A 10,933-nucleotide genomic window follows, 5' to 3' on the forward strand; every position below is an offset into this window, starting at 1 on the left:
TGTACCTCCTCGTAGAGATGCTGCCTGGCCTGCTGCGTTCACCAGCAACTTTTATGTGTGTTGCTTGAAATTCCAGCATCTGCAGATTTCCTCGTGTTTGCACTCTGGACTTCGGTCACCGCATGAGTTTTGGAGACTACAAAAAGCTGCAGATTAACGTTCTGGGAGATTGTCCCCCTGCCGGTGCTCAACTTAATAGCTCTGGGGAAACCCTCACACCTCACTGAAGTGCAGCCAGTCTAGTTCTTCTTAGCAGGCCGGATGAGGAGTATTCATATAGAACAGTACAGCACAGCATTCAGCTAGGACTTTTGGTAAAAAACCTACTTCACAATCAATCTAACCCTTCCTCCTACACAGCCCACTACACTCCATATTTCTTACATCCAAATGCTTATCCAAGAATCTCTCAGGTGTTCCTACTGTCCCACCCTCTGACCATGCATTCTGTGCAATTACCACTTACTGTGTGAAAAAAAACTACCTCTGATATCTCCCTCTGGCTCACCTTAAAAGGATGTCCTCTGGTATTGGCCAAGGCTGCTGTGGAAAAGATAAGACTCTGGCTGGAGCTACGCCTCTTATCATCTTGTACATCTCTGTCAATTCACCTATCATCCTCCGTTGCTCCGAAGGGAAAAGCCCTAGCTCACTTAGCCTTTCCTCACAAAACATGCCCTCTAAACCAGGCAGCATCCTGGCAAATCTCCCCTGCACCGTCTCTAATGCTTGCACATGTTTTCTGCAATGAGATAATCGGAAATGATCATGAAACTCTAAAATCCACAGAAATGCTACAACTCCGAAGGAAGGCATTCAGACAATTGTGCCTACTCTAGCTTCAGACAGGGAAATCCCAATCCCTGCTTGGTCCCCCACAGCCTCTTGATTTTTCCTTACGTACCCATCGCCATTCTTCCCGAAATCCCTGACTGATTCAGTCCCGCAGGGCAAATTATCATTATTCCCTATGCTTAAATAAAAATTCCTTCACCCCTTCCTCTTACGCTCCAAATCATAAATCTATGTACTCCAGGCCCTTCAATCGCCATGTTCTTTTCCACTTTTCTCGAACCTGCCCTTGACCTTTACCTTCCTCACATTCACCAGTCTAACCCCAGAGATGGGTTTCCTTATCATATCCTTATCGAATAGATCCTTTCGAAGGAATCTATTCTGCACCCTCTCAGAATCAGGCTTAATATCACAGGCATATGTGCCATGAAATGTGTTGTTTGCGGCAGCAGTACAGTGCAATACACAAAATGCATGAAAAATATACCTGTGTGTATATATAATATTAAAGAAGTAGTGCAAAAATAGTGAGGTCATGTTGGTAGGTTGGTTCATTGTCCATTCAGAAATCTGATGACAGTGGAGTAGAAACTGTTTCTAAAATGAGTGTGTGTCTTCAGGTTCCTGTACGTCCTCTCTCATGGTAATGGATGATGAGGATCCTCAATGATGAATGCAGACTTTTTCAGGCATTACCTTTTGAAGATGTCCTCGATGCCAGGGAGGCTAGTGCCTATAATGAAGCTGGCTGAGTTTGCAACCCTCTGCAGTTTTTTTGATACTGTGCAGTGGCTCCTCTGTACCAGAAGATGATGCAACCAGTTAGAACGTTCTCCACAGTACACCTGTAGAAATTTGCTAGAGTTTTTAGTGACACACCAAATCTCCTCAAGCTCCTTATGAAATATACCCTCTGCCGTGCCTTCATTGTAATTGCATCAATATGTTGAGCCTTGGATAGATCTTCAGAAATGTTGAGAACCAGGAACTTGAAACTGCTCACTCTTTCCACTGCTGACCCCCTCAATGAGGAATGATGTGTGTTCCCTCGACTTCCCCTTTCTGAAGTCCACAATCAGTTCCTTGGTCTTACTGGCATTGAGTGAAAGGTTGTTGTTGTTGAAACACCACTCAACCAGCCAATTCATCTCACTTCTGTACTCTCAAGGGCTTTCGCAAAATTCTTTAGTTAAGTGACCAGTGTTAGAGGTATTTTGTACAGGTGTAAGCATTTATATATGAATCTCAGGGTGCCATCTGGTCTCTTGATGTACCCTGCCACATATCCCGTCAGGTTCCTCTGTTCTCACACAAACTTCAGATGTGTTGTTGGGTCTTTTATTGTTCTGGCTGTCATATCTTATTAAAGAAAGGAGACATGAGCAAATTTGTACATTCACACGGAGAGATACTGCAGTAGGAAGATTGCTAGTGAAGCTATCTCTCCTCAGACTGGAAGACCTTCAACTAATTGCCTCATTTACACATGAGAGATTTTGACCTTGTATGCAAAAATGTTCTAGCCACAAAATCAGCATTGTATATTTGTTCATCTGTTTGACAATCTTCAATGTTTTATAAAGGATCTCGCCTCCCTGGGGTTTGACCACCCGGTCTGAGAGCACAGAGTGTACACTTTGTTTCAATCATTTACGTGTTAGATTGTTAATTTTGACTAGGTGTTTGCGTTTATAAACAGGCATAATGTCCTGGTATTTCAAATTGTTTTGTGTTAATTCCAAAGCCTCTACCTTCTGTCAAAGATTTGACCTTGAATGATTTTTTTTACTGTCCCTTGTAAATTATGTAAAGAGCTGTCATGTTGTATAGCTTTTTACTTTCATTTGATTTTCAAACAACACTGAATTAAATAAAAAAAACAAAGCAGTAACCATGTCTGAATGTTTATTTAAAAGGGGGTGACGCTACAAATGAGAATTAGGGTCAGAATCAGGTTTATTATCACTGGCAAATGTCATGAAGCATTTGTTTTGTGGCAGCAGTACATGGCAATACATAAAATGCACTATAAATTACAATAAGGAAATATATATGTGTATTTCTTACTGTAATTCATTGTATTTTATTGTAATTTATAGTATATATGCTATAAATTATATATACTGTGTGTGTGTATGTGTATGTATATATATATATGTGTATGTAACTGAGATATATATATATATCAGTTGTCATTTTATATTTTATTAGGTAGACTTGTACACCTGCTCGGTAATGTAAATATCTAATCAGCCAATCATGTGGCTTGGTTTTCATTGCTATCTATGACAATGAATTCCAAAGATTCTCCAGCCTCTGGCTAAAGAAATTCCTGCTCATCTCTGTTCTAAAGGGACGTCCTTTTATTCTAAAACTGAGCCCTCTGGTCCTAGACTCCCCCGCTATTAGGAACATACTCTGCACTTCCAATCTATCTAGGCCTTTCAATATTTGATACATTTCAGTGAGATACCGCCCATTATAGAACAGTACAGCATTCAGCCCATAACATTGTGCCAAACGAGATAAAAAGCAAGTCAAAAGCACCCAAATATAATCCCTCCTACCTACACTCTGTCCATATCCCCTCATCCTCCTTACAACTTTGTGCCGACCCAAACTTCTCCTAGAAGTCTCTAATGTACTTGCCTCCACCACCATCCCAGGCATCCACCACTCTGAAAAAAATCTTCCCCCTCACATCCTTGACAAGAGGCCTTGTCGAGGATAGTTTGGACCCAAGTGCTGGAATATCTGAGGCTGGAACGAGAACTGAGCAACAGCGATATCTCTAGTTAGGCTTATGATGGAATACCAATCCTCGGTTTAGGTGCTCTTCAAAAGCTCACTTCTTGGCACCCAAAACGTGATTGCCAATTAGCGGGATGGTCCCAAACTCTTAAGGGGCCACAACAGCTATCCATATTCTGCAGAGTTAGAGTGTCTAAATGCCGGGAGCTGGCACGGTTGGGTGCATGTCGTAACAACTTCAGCACAGAAGCCCATCTAAGCTAGCTCCACTTGCCTACATTTCTCCTAAATATCTCTAAAACTTTTGTATCCATGTGTTTATCCAAGTAGCTCTTAAATACTGTTATTGTACCTTTTTCAACAACTTCATCCAGAAGCTCATTCCAAGTACACACTACCTCTCTGGGAGAGAAAGATCTCCCTTTTAAATCATTCCTCTTCCACTTTAAACCAATACCCTGTGGTTTTAGACTCCCCTACCCTGTGACCATCCACTTTATCTATGCCCCTCGTGATTTTACAAGCATCTGCAAAGTCACACTTATCACCTGCCAGCTAGCCTTTTTCCCTTACCCCCCCAACTTTTAATTCAGGTATCTCCGCCACTTCCCTCTCAGTGCTGAAGAAGGGTCCCGGCAGGAAACGTTCACTGTTTGCTCCTTTCCATGGATGCTGCCTGACCAGTTGAGTTCCTACAGCATTTCATGTGTGCTGCTTTGGGTTCCCAGCATCTGCAGATGTTCTCCTGTTTCAGATTCATTTGTTTATCACACGCACATGAAAACATGTACCCACAGCAAAATGCCTCATTTGCGTTAACAATCAACACGCCCAAGGATGAGCTGGGTGCAACCTGCAAGAGTTGCCACGCATTCCGCCGCCAACCTAGCGTGCCCACAAAGCTCGGCAGAGAACAGAACAAAACAGAGTCAACAGCAAAACGAGCCCCTTTACTCCCTCCCACCCAACCTCACACATGACACATCGTCCCCCTAACCCCAGGACAGCTGTCTCCAGGGTCCAGTGGACTCACAGAGTCACAGACATCGGGCTTCAACTTCTCCAGTGGAATCCCAGATTTGGGGCTCTCGACCTCCGAATGATCTTTGGACTTGACCCAAGGACTCACTGAAGATGATGAATGAGGTCCACAAACACCTTGAACTCCATTCTCGCTGATTTGACCCTAAAGGGTCACCAGCCCTTGTACCTTCTGCCTGCATAGAATTCTCATCCTGGAACCTGCGGATGACCCACTGACCTGACGGTGGGGGGGGGGGGGGGGGGGGGGTGTTCACCAGCCCTCGTCCTCTCTGGTCTGAAGCTTCCTAAGCACTAGGGAAATTGTCTCAGCATATCCAGCTTTTCCCTATATCCCAAGTCATCCAGTCCTGCAAGGTCCATGTACTTCCAAATGAGGCAACACTTCACTTGTGAGTCTGTTGGAGTCATCTATTGCATCCGGTGCTCCTGGTGCAGCCTCCTCTACATTGGTGAAACCCGACACAGATTGGGGGAACGCTTCGTCGAGCACCTCCACTCCGTCCGCCACAACAGGCAGGATCTCCCAGTAGCCACCCACTTCAACTCTGCTTCACACCCCCATTCAGATATGTCCATACATGGCCTCCTCTACTGCCATGATGAGGCTAAACTCAGGTTGGAAGAGCAACACCTCATATACCGTCTAGGTAGTCTCCGGCCCCTTGGTATGAACATAGAATTCTCCAGCTTCTGGTAATTCCCTCCCCCTCCCTTCCCCTATCCCTATGTCACTCTGCCCCCTCCCCCAGCTGCCTACCACCTCCCTCTTGGTTCCGCCTCCTTCCACTACCCATTGTGTTTTCCTCTATTCCTTCTTCACCTTTCCTGCCTATCACCTCCCTGCTTCCCCTACCCCACCTCTTTATCTTTCACCTTACTGGTTTTTCACCTGGAACCTACCAGCCTTCTCCTTCCCACCCTCCCCCACCTTCCTTAAAGGGCTTCTGCCCCTTCCTTCTACAGTCCTGGCGAAGGGTTCCGGCCCAAAACGTCAACTGATCTTTTCCACGGATGCTGCCTGACCTGCTGAGTTCCTCCAGCGTGTTGTGAAGGTCCATGTACATCCTTTCGGCATCCTCTATAGTTTAGTAACATTCTTCCTTTAGCAGGGTGACCAGTACTACACACAGTACTTCAAATTTGGTCTTACCAATGTCTTGTCTAACTGTAAAATGACATGCCAAGAATAGGGAAAGGGAGAAACAATATCATAATCACAAACAGGAGGAAATCTGCAGATGCTGAAATTTCAAGCAACACACATAAAAGTTACTGGTGAACACAGCAGGCCAGGCAGCATCTATAGAAAGAGGTACAGTCGACGTTTCGGGCCGAGACCCTTCATCAGGACTAACTGAAAGAGCTAGTAAGAGATTTGAAAGTGGGAGGGGGAGGGGGAGATCCAAAATGATAGGAGAAGACAGGAGGGGGAGGGATGGAGCCAAGAACTGGACAGGTGATTGGCAAAAGGGATACGAGAGGATCATGGGACGATATCATAAGGAAGATTATGAAGATCCTCTTGCAGAATAGTTGAGTAGAATGAATATGAAGAGTAACTGAGGTGATATCCTGTCAACAAACGAAGGAGAGTGCAAGGCACAACCTCCATAGTAATCACCCCAGGCACTGACATGGTCTACAAGGCTATTCCAGGAGTGTTAGTTTTATTATTGTGAATAATGAATAGAGAAATTCTCATTTAGCTACTTAGTGGCTAGAAATAAAGCATTTTTTTAATTTTTAGAGATACAGCTTGAAACAGGCCCTTCTGGCCCACAAGATGCGTCGCCCAGCAACCCAGCTATTTAACGCTAGCCTAGTCACAAGATAATTTACAACGATGAGTTAACCTACTAACTGGTTCATCTTCGGACTGTGGGAGAAAACTCGAACACCCGAAGGAAGCCCACTTAGTCATGGGCGCGGGAAGCAGGTACAAATTCCTTACAGATGGTTCCGAAATTGAGCTCCGAGCGTTGACGTCTCTGAGCTGTGACAGCCTCGTGTTAACTGCTATGTTACTATGGCACCAATGGGGGTCACTTCTTTAACTAGAGGGCGGTGAATCTGTGAAATTCATTGCCACAGATGACTGAGGGGGCCAAGTCATTGGGTACATTTAAAACAGAGGTTGATAGGTTCTTGATTAGTCAGGGGATTCAATGTTACAGGGAGAAGGGCAGGCCAGTGGAATGAATGTGTTTTTTTCCCAGGTGCTCCAGTTTACTCCCACAGCCAAAAGGTCAAAAGATGCACTAGCTAGTAGGTTAATTGGTCATTGTATGCTATCCCGTAATTAGGTTAGAGTTAAACTGGCGGTTACTAGACAGCGCTGTATCCTTGAATAAATAAATCAGCCATGATGGAATGGCAGAGCAGACTGGATGGATCAAATGGCCTAATTCTGCTCCTATGTCCTATGGTTTTGATAGTTAACTCCATGTGAGGTAACATCAGCAAAGAACCCAGTGAACTGGACGTGTGGTATGCATTAATTACATGCAGGAAATCTCATTCCCGTTTATCATGTCATCTCTGGAGTTCTTGCTATGTCAAGTATTTTCATTAAGTAAACACACCTCTTTCCATTTTATCAGAGGAATTTACCCATCCATATCCAGCTGATTTGAAACCTGTTAAGAATTTGATTCAACATTGCAGTTGCTGTTATGAGCAGTGTCAGTTACTTAGTCCTCATAGCAGTGCTGCTCTGCTTTCTCGCTCTCTATCTCAGTTTTCCTCTCTCTCAGGCGCTGACCCAGTTTAGCGACCTGCTTTTCTGGAGCGTAAGTGTCCTAATTTAATCAGCATGTTTGACTCCCTTTCTAACCACTTGTTCAGTTTGAAAACAGCTGAGCTAATTTAACAGGCATGATTCAGGATCGGAACCACACCCAAGTGAGCGATGAGGTTAATTTGAAGCTCTCACCCTCCTCTTTAAAATTTCTCTCTGTAACCTCCTCCGGCTCTGTAGCACGTAACACATGCCAGAAACACTCAGCAGATCCACCAGTCCCAACAGAAGCGAAACAGAATTCGTGTTTCAGGTCAAGCTTGCTGCCTGACCTGCTGAGCTTTCTCCCTACAACTTTTTTTCATTTCAGAGTTATGACATCTCCAATTTTTCTAATCATCAACCCTTCCTGTTATCTCAGTTCCACCTGCTGTTCATCCCTGAATATAAATGTTTCCACCTTTATTAGAACATCCTTTCAATTGCCAGGGAACCATATGACCTTACAGCTTGCACAGCATGGTCTGTCTTATGGTCTAATAGTAGAACAGGTATGAGGGGCCGAATGGCCTACCACTACATCTTAAATTCAAACAGGAAAGGCTGACTACATAAAATTGTCGAATTCAGTGTTGAGTCCCTGGCTCTGAAGATGTCGCTGGCCCCATCACTGAAAAGCTTCCACTGATCTTGATTCACTTTCAGGAACTTTTTCTCTCTTGTTCTTGATATTTACTGCTCATTTATGTATTATTATTTTTCTCATTTTTTTTATTTGCACAATTTGTTGGGTTTCTTTGCACATTGTTTATTGACAATCGACAATAGGTGCAGGAATAGGCCATTCGGCCCTTCAAGCCAGCACCGCCATTCACTGTGATCATGGCTGATCAACCACTATCAGTATCCAGTTCCTGCTTTCTCCCCATATCCCTTGACTCCGCTATCTTTAAGAGCTCTATCTAACTCTTTCTTGAAAGAATCCAGAGAATTGGCCTCCACAACCTTCTGAGGAGCATTCCACAGATCCACAACTCTCCGTGTGAAAAAGTTTTTCCTCAACTCCGTTCTAAATGGTCTACCCCTTATTCTTAAACTGTGGCCTCTGGTTCTGGACTCCCCCAACATCGGGAACATGTTTCCTGCCTCCAGCGTGTCCAATCCCTTAATAATCTTATATGTTTCAATGTCCTGCTGGGTGTGGTCTTTGAGAGATTCTGTTGTGTTCCTTGTATTTACTGTGATTGTCCACAAGAAAATGAATCTCAGGGTTGTATATGGTGACATATGTACTTTGATAATAAATTCATTTTGAACATTGAACTTTGAAGTTGAGGTGCTATAATAAGACATAAAGACCATGAGACATGCCTGCTCTGCCATTCCATCATGGCTGATTTACTATCTCTCAACCTCAGTTTCCTGCCTTCTCCCCATAACCTTTAATGCCCTCAATAATCAACAACCTATCAATCTCCACTTTAAATATATCCATTGACTTGACTTCCACAGATGTCTGTGACAATAAATTGCACAGACGCTGTCTCCGGGGAAACTAAGAGGGCACTGGGTGAATCGTGGACGTATCTGGCTGAAATCCTCATTACATCAGTTTATTCCTCCAATGCATCAGCACAACCCTCCCTCACTACCCCCAACTCACTGTCGATGCACGCAGCCGAAGTTCCAAAGACACGAACGCTGAATTCTCTGACTTCCACAGCCCCTCCCCCTCGCCTTGTTTTGTTCCTCTTCCTCCCACTCATTATATCTTTTTATCAGCAGTGTGGCATTTAGTGTAATGCCTTTCAGTGCATCCACTGTCTGTAAGGAGTTTGTACATTCTCCCCATAGCCTTGCAGGTTTCCTCCCGGTGCTCTGCTTTCCTCCCACATTCCAAAGACGTACAGGTCAGGGTTAGTAAGTTATGGGCATGCCATGTTGGTTCTGGAAGCGTGGCAGCCCTTGTGGGCTGCCCCCAGCACATCCTTGGACGGTGTTGGTCGCTCATGCAAATGATGCATTTCACTGTAAGTCTCAATGTTTCGATGTACATGTGACAAATAAAACTAAACATTAAAAATAAAGATAGATCATTATCCCCATCCCCCACACATTCCTCCCACTGGGTCTGCACCCCTGCTATTCCCATCTGCTCTCCCCACTTCCTTCGCTCAATTCCTCTCCAACCAGATTCCATTATAATCAACCCTTTGACACCTCCACCTACCACCTCCCAGTCACTGTCTCCTCCACCTTTCCTCTGCCAGCCCTTGTCCCACACCTTCTTTCCATCACTTCATACTAACTATCTTCTTTTTATATATAAAAAATACTGTAGTCCAACTCATTTCAAGGTTCATACCTTGTGTTGTGCATACAGAGATGTGGTTCTGCATTCCACTTTTGTCATGTTGTTACGTGTGATGAATTGAGTTACTGTTGCCTTCCTGTCAGCTTGAACCAGCCTGGCCATTCTCATCTGGCTTCTGTCATTAACAAGACGTTTTCACCACGGAACTACCACTCACTGGATGTTTTTTGCTTTTTGCATCATTTTCTGTCATCTCTAGAGACTGTTATGTGTGAAAACCTCAGGAAATCACCAGTCTCTGAGATACTCAAACCACCCCGTCTGGCATCAACTATCATTCCATGGTCAAAGACACTTAGATCACATTTTGTCCCCATTCTGATGTTTGGTCTAAACAACCACTGAGCCTTTTGACCATGTCTGCGTGCTTTTATGCATTGAGTTTCTGCCACATGATTGGCTGATTAGATATTTTCATTAACAGCAGACGTACAGGTGTATCGGATAACATTACTGAGTGTACATGGGTTTGAACTCTATGTCTTACAACATGGAGCTCAAATTTAAGGCCATGATTTTGGATAAGTGAAAGGGTCAATCAACTGATGTGGTTCAATAAGTCTGATTCTGGATTATCTAATGAAACAGGAGATTTTAGATGACAATCACCTAATGCAATTTATGACCTTTCCATGTTGTATCGTGACTTTGGAACGGGAGTATGTCCTCTGTGAACTCTTCACTCAGGCATATAGCATAGTCCTTGTGATATCATATGCACAAACAGATGTTGGCCTCACCCTTTCTCTTGCCTGCTGATTCACATTCAGACAATGTGCCTGCCCCTTCCGTCAGCTGCAATCTAGGCTTAGCTGGAGCGCTCCAGAGCTAACGTAGCAGAACCTGTCCTTCCAACCCCCGGGTTCTTGTTCCTATTTATTTTTGTTTCAAAACAGGCTTTACAGCTAAACAAAAAAAATAAGGTCATCCATATCAGGCTGGCTGGCATGGTGCCAAGTGCGACATGAACATGAATTGTAATTAAAGCCAGTTTAGCTACCAGCTTCTCAGGAGGGACTATTTCACTTGTCCTCTTGAAAGCACTTTTCTACCATGTTCAAGTTCTTCTCTCTCCTCTCTTGTCCAATGCCACTGCTAATCGGTACTGTTCATTTCAGCCCACAGCACTTTAATTCTCTCTCCCCCCTCCCCTCTTCCCTGTCTCTCTCTCCCCCCCCTTCCCTGTCTCTCTCTCTCTCTCTTTCTCTAGCACTCTTTTCCTTATCTATCTT

This window comes from Mobula birostris, chromosome 32, assembly GCF_030028105.1.
Source record: "Mobula birostris isolate sMobBir1 chromosome 32, sMobBir1.hap1, whole genome shotgun sequence".
Lineage (NCBI taxonomy): Eukaryota > Metazoa > Chordata > Chondrichthyes > Myliobatiformes > Myliobatidae > Mobula > Mobula birostris.